Genomic DNA, 14,429 nt, shown 5'->3' with positions numbered 1-14,429 from the left:
TCTTTGTACCTAAAACTTTTTTTTTTTTTTTTTTTAAGACGGAGTCTTGCTCTATTGCCCAGGCTGGAGTGCAGTGACATAATCTCTGCTCACTGAAACCTCTGCCTCTCAGGGTCAAGTGATTCTTGTGCCTCAGCCTCCTGAGTAGCTGGGATTTCAGGTGCCTGCCACCATGCCTGGCTAATTTTTGTATTTTTAGTTGAGACAGGGTTTCGCCATGTTGGCCAGGCTGGTCTCAAACTCCTGACCTTAGGTGATCCACCTACCTTGGCCTCCCAAAGTTCTAGGATTACAGGCATGAGCCATCACACCTGGTGTACCTAAAACTTTTTAGGTTGTGAAAATTATTCTGGAGAATAAATTCCCTGAAGTGTCATTACTGGATTGAAGGGTTTGCCCGTTTACTAGTCTGATACTGATTGCCAAATTGCCCTACAAAGCTGCTGCAGGAATTTGCATTCCATGAGTTCTCCAATGTTGAATATTATTAACCTTTAAAATTTTGACACATGAATGAGGGAAAAAGCACTTCACAGTTTTAATTTGTAGATTTTTGATGACTAGTTTAGAGGCCATTTTTATACTTCTGAAATTGCCTATTAATGTCTTTCCCTTGACTTTCTTTGCTTTTAGATTTCTGCGATTTTTATGAATTGTAAAAGCTCTTTTTAAAAATTAATTTCAACTTTTATTGTAGATTCAGTCGGTACATGTGCAGGTTTGTTACACTGGTATATTGCATGATGCTGAGGTTAGGGGTATGATTGATACCATCACTCAGGTAGTGAGCATAGGACCCAGCAGTTTTTCAGTCTTTGCCCCTCTCCCTCCCTCCTCCATCTGGTAGTCCCCAGTGTCTATTATCGCCATCTTTATGTCAATGTGTGCCCAATGTTTAGCTCCCCTTTGCAAGTAAGAACATGCAATACTTGCTTGTCTGTTCCTGCATTAGTTTGCTTAGGATAATGGCCTCCAGCTGCATCCATGTTGCTGCAAAGGACATGATTTTGTTCTTTTTTATGGTTGTTCTTTTTTTATGGTTGTATAGTATTCCATAGTATACACCTCCCTCTTGGCCTCCCAAAGTGCTGGGATTACATGAGTCTTCAAAGGACTGGATAAAGAAAATGTGTGCAGGTGCAGTGGCTCAGGCTGGGCCCGGCAACTTGTGCCTGTAATCCCAAGATGGGTGGATCACTTGAGCCCAGGAGTTCAAGACCAGTGTGGGTGACATGGTGAAACCCTGTTTCTACAAAAAATACAAAAATTAGCCAGGTATGTTCATCACACCACTATTCATAATAGCAAAGATGTGGAATCAACCTGGATGGTTTTGGGTTGGTTTCTCAGAAGAAGACCCTGAGGCAAGGACTTATGTGTTCCATGGAAAATAGGTCAGGGAGTGGTGGAAGCAGGGCAGGAAAGAGGAGGAAACCAAGTAGCGTGCAATCTCAAACAAAATCCTATGAAAGGTGGCCTCAGCCTGATTCCACAGGGGACAGCTTGGAGTTGAGTTACATCTCAGAGTTAGTCCATGCTTAGCAAAGGGAGCTGGATTTCTTACATGTGCACCCATCACTCATTGGATAAGGGCTGCCTGGGAGAAATGCTCAGGCATTTCTGGCCTTCTGTAGGTGCCAGTAGAGAGCCTCCAGTGGCCAAGGACAGTGCTCCAAAGAAGACTCTGGGAGCTGGTTGTTGAAGGTAAATGCACCCTGGGGTCGATGGTAGGACATCCAGAAAAGGAAACAGAGAATCTGAGTGGATCTGGGCACAGTGCCACTGTTGCCCACTGGAGATCTGGTTTAAGGTGGGAGATGCTGGGAGGTCCTGGAAAGAGAGTTCTTAAAGACTGTGCTCTCAAAATCTGGATCTGACTTGGTGTTCTCTTCTCACTGTGTGACCTTGGGCAAGTCTCCTGGCCCCTCTGGGCCCAAGTCTTCTCATCTGAAAAATAGAGGCAATAATTTGTTCCCCTGCCTCAGGGCTTTGTAAATAGTAAAATAATACACAAATGTAAAGTGTTTGTCTGTGGGTTGGGGATTTGTGGATTTCAATGTCTTTGTTTTATATTTTTAATTGGATGAGATGGTGTATTAGTCTGGACAGGCTGCCATAACAAAATACCAGAGACTGGGTGGCTTAAACAACACAAATTTATCTTCTCACAGTCTGGAGTCTGGAATATCCAGGATCAAGGTGCTGACAGGATAGGTCTCTGGTGAGGCTTGCCTCCTTGGTCTTGCAGATGGCTGTCTTACCGCCGTGTCTCACATGGCCTTTCCTTTGTGTGCACATGGGGAGGAGGAGCGATGTCTGGTGTATTAGTCCGTTCTCAAGCTGCTGATAAAGACATACCCAAGACTGGGTAATTTATAAAGGAAAGAGGTTTAATAGACTCACAGTTCCATGTGGCCAGGGAGGCCTCACAATCATGGCAGAAGGTGAAAGTCATGTCTTACATGGCAGCAGGCAAGAGAGAATGAGAACCAAGTGAAAGGGGAAACCCCTTATAAAATCATCAGATCTCATGACACTTATTCTCTACCACGAGAACAGTATGGGAGAAACCGCCCCCATGATTCAATTATCTCCCATCGGGTCCCTACCACAAGACATGGGAATTATGGGAGCTACAATTCAAGATGAGATTTAGGTGGGGACACAGTCAAACCATATCATCTGGTATCTCTCTTTCTTCTTATAAGGACACTGGCCCTATTAGATTAGGACTTCACTCTTATGATCTGCTTCAACGTTAATTACCTCCTTAAAGGCCCCATCTCCAAATGCAGTCACATTGGGGGTTAGGGCTTCAACAGATGAATTTTGCTGATAGCACAATTCAATTGAGAACATGTGTGTAAAATGCTTCCTAATGCAAATAGATACTCCATAAATGTTAATTTCTCCCCTCCCCTTCCACTCCTCTACCCTCTCTTCCTCTCTTCTTTTTTTCCTTTCTTCCAACCAATATTATATGCCAGGCACTGTTCTAGGCTGGGAACAGAGTGCTAAACAAGACAGACACAGTTCCTGCCTTCATTTTCTCTCATCCATGGTGAAGCAAAATCAATAAGCTCAAGACAGGGTCCAAGATCCCAAGTGCGGTGTTTAAAATCAGAGCTAGTACACTCAGCCCTAAAAACTGGCTCTGCCTCATGGATATTTTTTTTTGGACTGACTCTGTTGCCCAGGCTGGAGTGCAGTGGTGGCATCATGACTCACTGCAACCTCCGTTTTCTGGACTGACGCCATCCTCCCACCTCAGCCTTACAAGCAGCTGGGACTACAGGTGTATACCACCACGCCTGGCTAATTTTTGTATTTTTTTTAGCGACAGAGTTTTGTCATGTTGCCCAGGCTGGTCTTAAATTCCTGGCCTCAAGCAATCTACCTACCTGCCTTGACCTCCCAAAGTGCTGGGATTACAGGCATGAACTGCCACACCTGGCTTGTGCTTATTTATTTTTTAATTGGTGGCTAACTTTTAAATATGATTTCACTGAAAAATACCTATTTTCAGCTTCTCTTGAAATAATTAGATGAGGTGGCAGCTTGGGCCTGCGTTCTTGTGAGGTATCTATTGGCCTGAGCTGTGTAGCTACCACCCCTGGGGAGAGAGGGGAAGTGTTTGTTGGTGCCCTCTGTTCCTTGCCTGGTCTGATTCAGTAATTTATTACCTGCCCATTCCCTGCAGGTATTAAGATTTGCAACTGCTGGTTTAAATAAATATAACTCTAATTGAAGAGCCTGACTTAGAGCTCTCACTTTTCCCATATGGAGAAAGGAGTCAGTAGAATCTTGTTTTCTATTCTTTTTGCATGGGCTTTAGATAATTGAATGTGGAGTGGGGCTTGGGGTGAGGGTAGGGGCTGGTGGGAATTGGGTATCATTATTGTGGTAGGCTGGTTGCATGAATAGCTCCAGTTAATTTCTCCCTATAGCTATGCCCTTTGTCTTATAACTCTTAATCCCCTAGCCCCCTATTCTGGCTCTGGGCTTGAGCATGTGACTTGCTTTGGCCAATGGCATTTAGCAAACATAATACAAGCAGAGGTTGGAGAAAGTGCTTGTGTATTTCCACTTGCTTGCTTGGATGTCTGCAGCCACCATAAGAATGTGCCCAGGCTAGCTGGAAAACATGCCCAGACCAGCTTGCTGGGGGAATAGGAAAGACATGCGTGGGAGAGAGAGACAGACGGGAGAGAGTCTGGTTGACCCAACTGAGGCCATCAGCCAACAACCAGCAGACCACCAGACATGTGGGTGAGCTCAGCTGGGGCTGGAAGAACTGCCAGGCAGCCTTCCCACTTGTGAGCAGTAATAAAAGGAATAGTTTGAAGTTGAGCCTTTGGGGGTAGTTTGTTATACAGTATTATTGTGGTGGTAGATAACTGATACATTTGCATGCTCTTTCCTCCTCTCTCCCCCCCACCTCTGTCTCCAACCCATATTTACTGAACACTGACTATGTGTGAGGGATAAAACAGTGAGTGAAACTAGATATGATTCTTTCCTTTAGGCTGTTTACAACGGTAGTCCCTAACCTTTTTGGCACCAGGGACTGGTTTTGTGGAAGACAATTTTCTCACGGACGGTGCGTGGGGTTGGGGGTGGGCATGGTTTTGGGATGAAAATGATTAGATTCTCATAAGGCATACACAACCTAGATCCCTCGCATGCACAGTTCACAATAGGGTTCACGCTCCTGTGAGAATCTAATGCCGCTGCTGATCTGGCAGGAGGCAGAACCCAGGCAGTAATGCTGGCTCAGCCACCACTCATCTCCTGCTGTGCAGCCTGGTTCCTAACAGGACACAGACTGATACTGGTCCCGGTCCATGGCCTGGGGGTTAGGACCCCTGGTTTAAAATATTGTCCTTGGTTTTATTGTAGAGCTTGAAAGGCTGAAGTTGGATAAGGAAGTGACTAATTTCATCTACTCCAAGCCGTTCTGGTATGAGCTTCTTTCCCACAGAGTACTTTGTTACAATTTCTGTGTTTCCCATTCTAATTGTTCCCTAAACCACTGCAAAGATCGCCACTGGTAGCAACAGCTTTTCCCCGTAATGTGAATTCTTTCAACATGATGTGTAAACCCAGGATGTTCTTAAGTAATTTATGTAAAGAGTGAGCAATTCTTTGTATGTTTTTATAAGGTAGGGAGAGTTTTATGTACTGTAAAGTTTGATGTATTGTTATAAATTACACTTTGGTTTTAGGCCTACGTAAAACAGCACAATGTTTCTCTGAGTTCTGGGAAATATACTGTAAATAAAACTGGTGGTTTATTTCTTGGCTGGGCATTTTCTTTAATAATATAAAGAGATGTCAACAACCATATCTTCAGGGCAAAATATGAGGTTCTCTTCCCTTCTCACTACAGAGAAAGAGTGAACAGAGCTTGCCAGTTCTCTAGACTCTTTTTTTTTTTTTGAGACGGAGTCTCTCGCTCTGTCACCCAGGCTGGAGTGCAGTGGCACAATCTCGGCTCACTGCAAGCTCCGCCTCCCAGGTTCACGCCATTCTCCTGCCTCAGCCTCCCAAGTAGCTGGGACTACAGGCGCCCACCACACGCCCGGCTAATTTTTTGTATTTTTAGTAGAGACAGGGTTTCACAGTGGTCTCAATCTCCTGACCTCGTGATCCGCCCGCCTTGGCCTCCCAAAGTGCTGAGATTACAGGCGTGAGCCACCACGCCTGGCCCTAGTTCTCTAGACTCTTAAAGGAAGCTGAGTGTGGTCTAGAGCCTGTGTCCCAGTCAGATTAGAGATCTGTGTGCTCCCAGCTGGCCCATCGGTCAGGTAGATTAGAGAAGTCAGCATCCTAGCTGGGCGCGGTGGCTCACGCCTGTAATCCCAGCACTTTGGGAGGCCGAGGCGGGCAGATAACTTGAGGTCGGGAGTTCGAGACCAGCCTGACCAACATGGAGAAACACCGTCTCTACTAAAAAATATAAAATTAGCCGGGCATGGTGGCGCATGCCTCTAATCCCAGCTACTTGGGAGGCTGAGGCAGGAGACTCACTTGAACCTGGGAGGCGGAGGTTGCGGTGAGCCGAGATCACACCATTGCATTCCAGCCTGAGCAACAAGAGTGAAACTCCATCTCCAAAAAAAAAAAAGGGAAGTCAGCATCCTTTGACCCTGGGGTCTTCCCACCTCCCTCTTCTCCTTGGGCGTCCTTCCCAAAGACACATGTCTTAGCCAGGATGCTAGAAAAAAAATACCATAAACTAGGTGCCTTATAAACAACAGAAAGTTATTTCTCATAGTTCTATGGGCTGAAAAGTCCACGATTAGGGTGTGGGCAGAGTTGTTTTCTGGTGAGGGTTCATAGATGATGGTGCCTTCTAGCTGTGTCCTCACATGGAGGAAGAGGCGAGGGATCTCTCAGTGCTTGCTTATTTATTTATTTATTTGAGATGGAGTCTCCCTCTGTCGCGCAGCCTGGAGTACAGTGGTGCAATCTCGGCTCACTGCAACCTCCACCTCCTGGGTTCAAGCAATTTTCCTGCCTCAGCCTTCTGAGTAGCTGGGATCACAGGTACCCACCACCATGCCCAGCTAATCTTTATATTTTTAGTAGAGACAGGGTTTCACCGTGCTGGCAAGCCCGATATGAAACCCCTGACCTCGAGTGATCTGCCCACCTCAGCCTCCCGAAGTGCTGGGATTACAGGTGTGAGCCACTGCATCCAGCCTCAGTGCTCTTTTATAAGGGCACATAACCCCATTCATGAGGGCTCCTCTTCCATGACGTACTCACCTCCCAAATGGCCTACCTCCTAATGTCATCACCTTATGGGTGAGAATTTCAACATATGAATTTTGGGGGAACATAACCCTTGAGACCATAGCAGCATGGCAGCTTTGCTTTCAGACCACTGTAGAGAGATCTCTCCATGAAAGTGGGAAGACGAGTCACATTTCCTTTCCTAGCCTCAGTTTCCCCATCTGTAAAGTTACCCAATGATAATTCGCCACAACTCTTACTGTATAATTCTATAAATAAGCTTAAACAGTAAATTCCCTCCCTGGGTTTCTACATTTGTTAGATGCATCTTGGAGGCAGCAGACAGTGTGGGATAGGTCTCTAATGGTGGCATTTCAGGTAGTGTGATGAGAAGTGGGGAGGTCATTTTGGTCTGGTATGTGTTTGGGGAGTACTGTTTTCCCTTAAGTCAGGTCATCTACCTGGATATGTTTGTTGTCTGCATGTAAGGAAAAGAAATCTGACGTAGGTTATAAGTCCTGGTTTGGCCCCTATATTGGGTATTCATGGAAAGGTCACTCTCTTGGCCCCCGTTTCTTCCTCTGTACAATGAGGTGCCTCTGCCAGCCCTGACCTTCTGGAATTTATTGAAGCCAATAATGTCCTTGTGTGTCTGAGCATAAATGATTTTCCTCTAATTTCCTGTCTTCGTTTTAGGGACAGAATCCAGAGTGTGTGAATTAGAATTCTTTTGAGTGAGAGCCCTAGAAACTCAGCTCAAATTGGCTGAAGTAAGATAATTTTCTGGCTCAAGGGGCTGAAAAAATCTAGGGTTCTGGCTTCAGGCATGGCTGAATCCAGGTGTCCATCAGATGGCATTGTGACTCAGTCTCTGTCTCTGATCTCTGCTTTCCTCTAGGTTGACCTGTGCTCTCAGGCAGCCTCTCCCCACATGATGGTGAAGATGACCACCAGTTGTATCAGATCTTTATCCTACCAGCTTAGCAACACTGGCAGAAAGGGAGCGCTTTCTCTGCAGATGTTCTAGCAAAAGTCTCATGGCTGAATTTCATTGACTTAGCTTGACTCACATGCTCACCCCTGAACCATTCTGATTGACTACGCCTGGGACATGTGCTCACCTTGGAGTTGAGAGGAGGATTAGCCCCATCCAAACATCACCAAGTAAGAGAGGTAGAGGTGCTGCACAGGAAATGGGGCCCTGAAGCCAGAGGAATGGGGAGTGGGCGCTGAGCAGACATGAAGAACGGACGTTTGCCTCCAGGGCCAGGCTGGGATCTTATGGATGGATCTTATGAAGTAGCTCAGGGGCTCTCCATGGTTTTCATTTCTAGAGTCCTGGGATGTTAGGGCCAGACAAAAGCTCAGATCTTATGCATCTTCTGTCCAACTCTGCATTTTACAGATGAGAAAACTGAGGCTTGAGAAGATGGGGGCCATTTGCCCAAAGTCCCTGAGTACGAAACATATGAGGAGGAGGGCACCGTATCAATAGTGTATCAACTTCTGTATCAACAGTGCTTCTCTGAGTGGCTCAAACCCAATGCTACACAAGAAGGACTTTTACCCAACCATGACGCTACCAAGCCTGTAGCATCCTAGTAGATTGTTCACCACTTATCACTCATATGTGGTCTAGAGACCAGCAGCATCAGCATCACCTGGGAGCTGGCTAGAAAGGCAGAATTTCAGGCCCTGCCCCAGACCTACTGAAATGGAAACTTCATGTGAAAAAGGTCCCCAGCTGATTGTGTGCACCTTGAAATTTGAGAAGTGCTGGTCTCTACCATGGATCATACCATGGATCAAGGAGTTCCAGGTGACTCTTCCATCTGGCCAGGATTGCAGTTAATCCTAAAACAAGTTCTCTTCTCCTAAACCTTGCAGAAGAGGAGGATTTTGCAATCTATGAGCTTGCCAGGTAAGATGATTGAGTGTCATAGAATGTTCATGGTCAGGAAGGTCTTCTTGGAAGTTGGCCTCCCTCCTTCCTGCTGCTGTGTAGGCAGGGTTGCCATGGTATTATCTTTCCCACTACTACCACTAATGGTGTGAGAAGAGTCAGAGGTCCCAAGAGCCCGGTGCAGGTCCCGAGGCTTTTATGAGCTGCATGACTTGGGAAAGGTCCCTTTCTTGTCTACTTTTGTGGCAGATGCTATTATACTTTTCCTCTTCCCTTTAATAGAGTTAGCAGTTCCTGCTTTGTTCTTCCCTCAGACCCAATGCACAGATCAAGTGAGATCAAAGATATGGATATGGGATGAAAAATTCAGAGCATTGCACAAATCCACTGCCACATAACTTTACCCTGTAATGTGTTTGAAGCCTGCTTCTAAGATTTTCCTCTTTCTTTTCCTCCCTGGACTGGACTCATCAGCAGGTTGGCTGCGTGAATGTCATCATTATTGATATGGCCACCAAGAGCTCAGGCTATTAGGAAGCCCTCTATCAAACATTAATTACAGTGCTCAAGTAACCTCAAGTGGGGGCTGGATGTCACTTCTTCCTTGGGCCCAGGAACTATTTCTGGGAAACAGGAAGCCACATGGTGTTTTGTCAAACGTTTATGGCTATTGGTTTAGGGGGTGAGTTTATAAGGCTCTGCAGGCTGTGCACTGGGAAATTAAATTGCTTGCATTTTTACTCAGTTCTAATCACGCCACCAGCCATGGGATTTATGAGGCCGTAAAGTCTTGAGCACATCGCTCGCTGAAGGCCTTGCTTGTGGCTGCCTGCGTGGTGTCCTTGACAAGAAGCATTCTCCAGAAGCTCCGGGCTCGGCTGTCCGTTTGTTCCACAAACACGTTCTAGGCACCTACTGTGTGCTGGGGGTAGAGTGGTGGGCAGTGCAGATGTGGAATTTGTCCTCTTGTTATCTGCAGCTTCCTAAGGATATAGGCATTGCCAAATAGTTTCACAAATAAATATAAAATTGCCAGCTGGGGTTAGAGGAGTGATGGAAAGGTTTAAGATACTATGAGAAGCCATAGGGGTTGAATGGTGTTTCCCTCTGAGAAAAAAGGTATGTCCATGTCCTAACTCCCAGGACTTGTAAAAACAACCTTATAGAAAAAAGGGCCTTTCTGTGTGTAATTAAATTAAGGATCTTGAAATGAGATCACCCTGGATTACTGAGGTGGGCCCTAAAAAATAAATGTCCTTATAAGAGATAGGAGAGAAGGCCATGTGAAGATGGAGACAGAGTTTACAGTGATGCAGTCACAAGCCACAGGACTCAGAGCCACCAGAAGCTGAAAGTGGCACACAGATTCTTGCCTAGAGCCTCCAGCATAATCACAGCCCTGCTCCAGAGACACTGCTGGTCTAGCTGGGGAGGTGAGACTGAAGCGACTTCGTTGTCTGGGGTAAATACTCGGGATGTTCGTTGTCTTGCACCAAGAACATTTAGGACACGGACTTGCACACATGTCCGTGTGTGCACGGACACACATGAGGAGTTTAGGAGCAGAGGTTTAGTAGGCAAAAGAAAGAGAAAGGAGAACAGCTCTCTAGTGAGAGGGAGGGTCTTCCAAAAGGAAAGACCTGCCAGTAGTGGAGTTTGCCAGATTTTATAGGCAGGCTTGTGGAGGTGGTGTCTGATTTAGGTAGGGACCACAGATTGGCTGGATTAGGTGTGACGTTTACATAGCATTTGGGGAAGGCTGCCCACCCCACTCTAATCTTATTATGCAAATGGACCAGCCCCTTGGCTGGTGCTATCTTGTCTGCTCCTTACTGTACACGTGGCTGACAAAGAGAAGGGGAGATGGGGCCGCCATCTTGAACATGATTGGCACAACGGCTGGCATGTATGTCTGCCACTCGATTTTACAGGCTGCTCTTTTTTAGAAAAGAAAATGATTTGGGGCTGCTTTTCATTAAAAGGAAAACATTACCAAGGACTTCTGTACCCTCACTATCTGCCTAAGTAATTTCTTTTTAACTCCTATATCAAGCCTAGTCTAGAGACTTAGCTAGAGTTTATAGTTGAGCCTTAAGTAGTGTGCAGAGATTCACAGGTGACCAAGATGATTGCAGGCTGAGGAAATCAAGTCAATGAGGGCTTCCCAGGGGAGGTGGCCCTGAAGCAAGGGTGTTGGTTGGCTTGTAGAGAAACAAGGAAGCCGCTAATGTCAGAAGCCAAAATAGTCCCCACATGTGAAAACTCTGCATCATAATGAATGCCTACCGCGTGTGAGGCACTTTGCCTTCACTCTCTCATTCAATCCTCGGACAACTTTATTTGTATCCTCATTTTACAAGTGGGGAAACTGAGGACCATTGAAGTTACACACAGATAATAATTGGCCTAACTGGGATTGGCAACCACACAGGTACCCCAGGCCTCTCAACGTGGCTTCCATCCCTGCTCTCCTCTCCTTGTGACCAGAGCAGAGAGAAGTCCAGGTCTCTGGCTTCTGTTCAGGATGCGTAGAAAAAAAAAAAAAATCTACCTTTTAAATCTCTTTCTTTCTGGCTAGGACAATTGTCCATAAGGAGGTGAAATAGGCATTTGCCAGGCCAGAAAAAAAAAAAATTATCTTTTTTATGAGGTGACTGCTACTAGTGTGAAATCTTCCTTTCAGGAATAAAATATCTGGCCTGATGTGGTGGCTCATGCCTGTAATCCCAGCATTTTGGGAGGCTGAGGCAGGAGGATTGCTTGAGGCCAGGAGTTCAAGACCAGACTGGGCAACATGTCAAGACCTATCTCTATTAAGGATTTAAAAATTAACTGGGCATGGTGGTGTGTGCCTGTCATGTCATTTACTGGGGAGGCCAAGGTGGGAGGATGGCTTAGGAGTTCGAGGCTGCAGTGAGCTGTGATTGCACCACTGCACTCCAGCCTGAGTAGCAGAGCCAGACCCTGTCACTTAAAGAAATCAGGGCAGCCTATCCAACAAATGCTGCCTTTTCATAATTCTAATAACTGTAAAGTAAAATATTAGATTAACCAGTGCTGAGGACTTACTATCTTGCCAATCCTGGTGTGGACTCCCCGTGAAAATGGACAGCGTGCCAAATTGGGGAAGGAGTGTGACCCTTTGTTTTTATTTTCTCTGGACGGAGCTGCCTAAATGCAGTTGACAGAAATGGAAATTTGTTCCCCTGAGAAATTTCACAGCCTCCTGACCTTTGTCACAGCCTGGCCCCGGAGGAGAAGAAGTCAAAGATGGGCTGTGTCAGGCTGCTGCATGCAGGGGTTCTGGGGGAAGCTTGTTGGGGGGCAGGGGGATGCCGACGGACTCCAGCATTTTCTTTTAGAAACCGGGACTCACCTGCCATCCTCACACATGCTTTGGGGAACAGAGAGGCAGAGTGAACTATTAGGGCTCACTCTGCAGTAGACGCTACTTTATCCCCACAGTGACCCTGTGTGACAAGTATTTATGTGACTCTTTGTCGTTCTGCACACCCAGGATTTCTATTATTTTGGTACCAGAATCTCTGCTTTATCCTAGGACACTTCTCCTCCCCCTAGTACAGGTGGCATCAGAGGGATCGTGTCTTAGTTTGGGTCTCCTACCACCTCTCTCCTAGGAAGCAGATCCTAAAACAAGGACTTGAGTGCAAGTTGTTTATTTGGGAGGCAATATCAGATACCAGGGTTGGGGAGAGAAGTGACACAGGGAAGGGCAGGAAGCTGATAAAATGTGCATCATCAAGCCCATTACCACTGTGGGCAAGTGTAATTTAATCCCACTGAGGAGCTCAGGGTGACAGTATAGAATATGCCCCTCAGGGTTCTCCCATTTGAGATGCGGAGTGGAGTATTCATATACCATGTACCGTCCTCTGAGTTATTGATTGAAGGCTGCTCCTGGGGATGCTGCTTCCTTAGAATTCTTTCTGTTGAGGATGTGGGCAAGAGCACCCTCAGGCAAGGAAGCACAGATGGTGGAAGCTGGAAGTGGGGACTGCCCCCATGTGCAGGGGGCTGGTTGTGGGAGTCTCAGAGAGCAGTTTGCATCTGCTGCAAACCAGGGCATTGGCTCTGGGCTGGACCAATCAGGGGCTATCTCCCAGGAATTTGGATCATGAGCACAAAGACCTCAAATGGTTGGAGTTCATTAATGCCAAGGCAAACATCCCATATGTATTCCATTGGTTCCTGCCACTTAATACACCTTTCTCTTCCTCCACCTCCCCGAGCTTCCCTGCCCCTGCCTTTCTGGAGCCTGGTGTTTCAGCTTTTCCTTCCATTCTGTATTTTTTTTTGTTTGTTTTGTTTTTTGATGGAGTCTTGCTCTGTCGCCCAGGCTGGAGTGCAGTGGCATGATCTCGGCTCACTGCAACCTCTGCCCCCCGGGTTCAAGCAATTCACCTGCCTCAGCCTCCCTAGTGGTTGGGATTACAGGCATGTGCTACCACACCCAGCTAATTTTTGTATTTTTCATAGAGATGGGGTTTTTTCATGTTGGCCAGGCTGGTCTCGAACTCCTGACCCCAAGTGATCCGCCTGCCTTGGCCTCCGAAAGTGCTGGGATTACAGGCGTGAGCCACTGTGCCAGGCCACCATTCTTTTTTTATTCATCCAGTAAGTACTTACTGAGCACCTATTACATTTCCTGCCAATCCATTGCCTGCAACCAAAGGACGCTGGTGGATGCAACGTGGCTGCCTCTACACCCCAACACCTACCCCCAAGGGGAGAGTGGACTCATCCATAGTCAGGAAATTAGTAGAAATCTGTCCCGTGATGCTAGGGTGCACAAGACATCATTCCTTCATTTTTATAAACAAGGGAAACCTGGCTCAGCCCTGCTCTGAGCTCAGCCCTGCCCTGCTGGCAAAAACAATAACCTTATTATAACAAACAATTCAGCTGGGTATGGTGGTTCACACCTGTAAACCCAGCACTTTGGGAGGCCGAGGCAGGCGGATCACCTAAGGTCAGGAGCTCAAGACCAGCCTGCCCAGCATAGTGAAACCCCATCTCTGCTAAATAGACAAAAAAAAAAAAAAAAAAAAAGCCAGGCGTGGTGGCAGACACATGTAATCCCAGCTACTCGGGAGGCTGAGGCAGGAGAATCACTTGAACCCAGGAAGCAGAGGTTGTAGTGAGCCAAGATGCCATTGCCCAGGCACTCCAGCCTGGGCAACAAGAGCAAAACTCTGCCTCAAAAAAACAAAGACCAAAAAACAGAATTCATTGGAGAGCCACTCAGAGTTCTGTGTGGTGTTACGACACCATGCACACCCAGCATGTTTCACAGGGGGCTGTAATTGCCTGTTTAGTTATCCGCTTCTCTGGCCAGGCTGCGAGCTTGGGGAGCAGGGGCCAGGTGGGTCTTGCTCGTTTCTGTCTTCCCAGCCATGCTTGGCACATAGTACGTCCTTTATAACTATTTAATGGATGGATGAAAGAATACTTGGATTTGGAGTGAAGCTCTGTGTTTTTCCCTGCTCTGTGACTGCACATAAATTTGGAGCAGAGAAGCCTTTTTGTTTTACCCTGCTCTGTGACTGCGGATAAATCCCCCTCCTCTCTGGGCCTCAGTTTCCTTGCTTCTGGAACAAGCAGGTTGAACTTGATGATCTCTTAGATCCCCTCCAGTTCAACATTCTCTCCGTATTCAGGGGATGGGAGAGGGTTGCACTTACTGCCTTCTTATTATAGGGCAGGGTCATGTGACTAGTCCTATCCAGCGAGTTGCGAGTGGAAATAATAGATGTCACCTCCGGGCTAG

The 14,429-nt window shown here is 46.6% G+C and overlaps 1 protein-coding gene across 1 annotated transcript in view; it reads left to right on the top strand.

The window, feature by feature from the left end:
• Positions 1–14,429, top strand: part of CMKLR1 (chemerin chemokine-like receptor 1) — a 224,620-nt gene that overhangs the window by 25,069 nt on the left and 185,122 nt on the right. The window contains exons 4-5 of the mRNA XM_055237627.2: positions 7,637–7,902; positions 8,144–8,659. The gene's annotated coding sequence lies outside the window, so the exon portion shown is untranslated. The remainder of the gene's footprint in view (positions 1–7,636; positions 7,903–8,143; positions 8,660–14,429) is intronic.

The sequence above is a fragment of the Symphalangus syndactylus genome, chromosome 13 (genome assembly GCF_028878055.3).
Source record: "Symphalangus syndactylus isolate Jambi chromosome 13, NHGRI_mSymSyn1-v2.1_pri, whole genome shotgun sequence".
Classification (NCBI taxonomy): Eukaryota; Metazoa; Chordata; class Mammalia; order Primates; family Hylobatidae; genus Symphalangus; species Symphalangus syndactylus.
The sequence above is the reverse complement of the archived record's forward strand: the minus strand, read 5'-3'. Positions and strand labels throughout refer to the sequence as shown.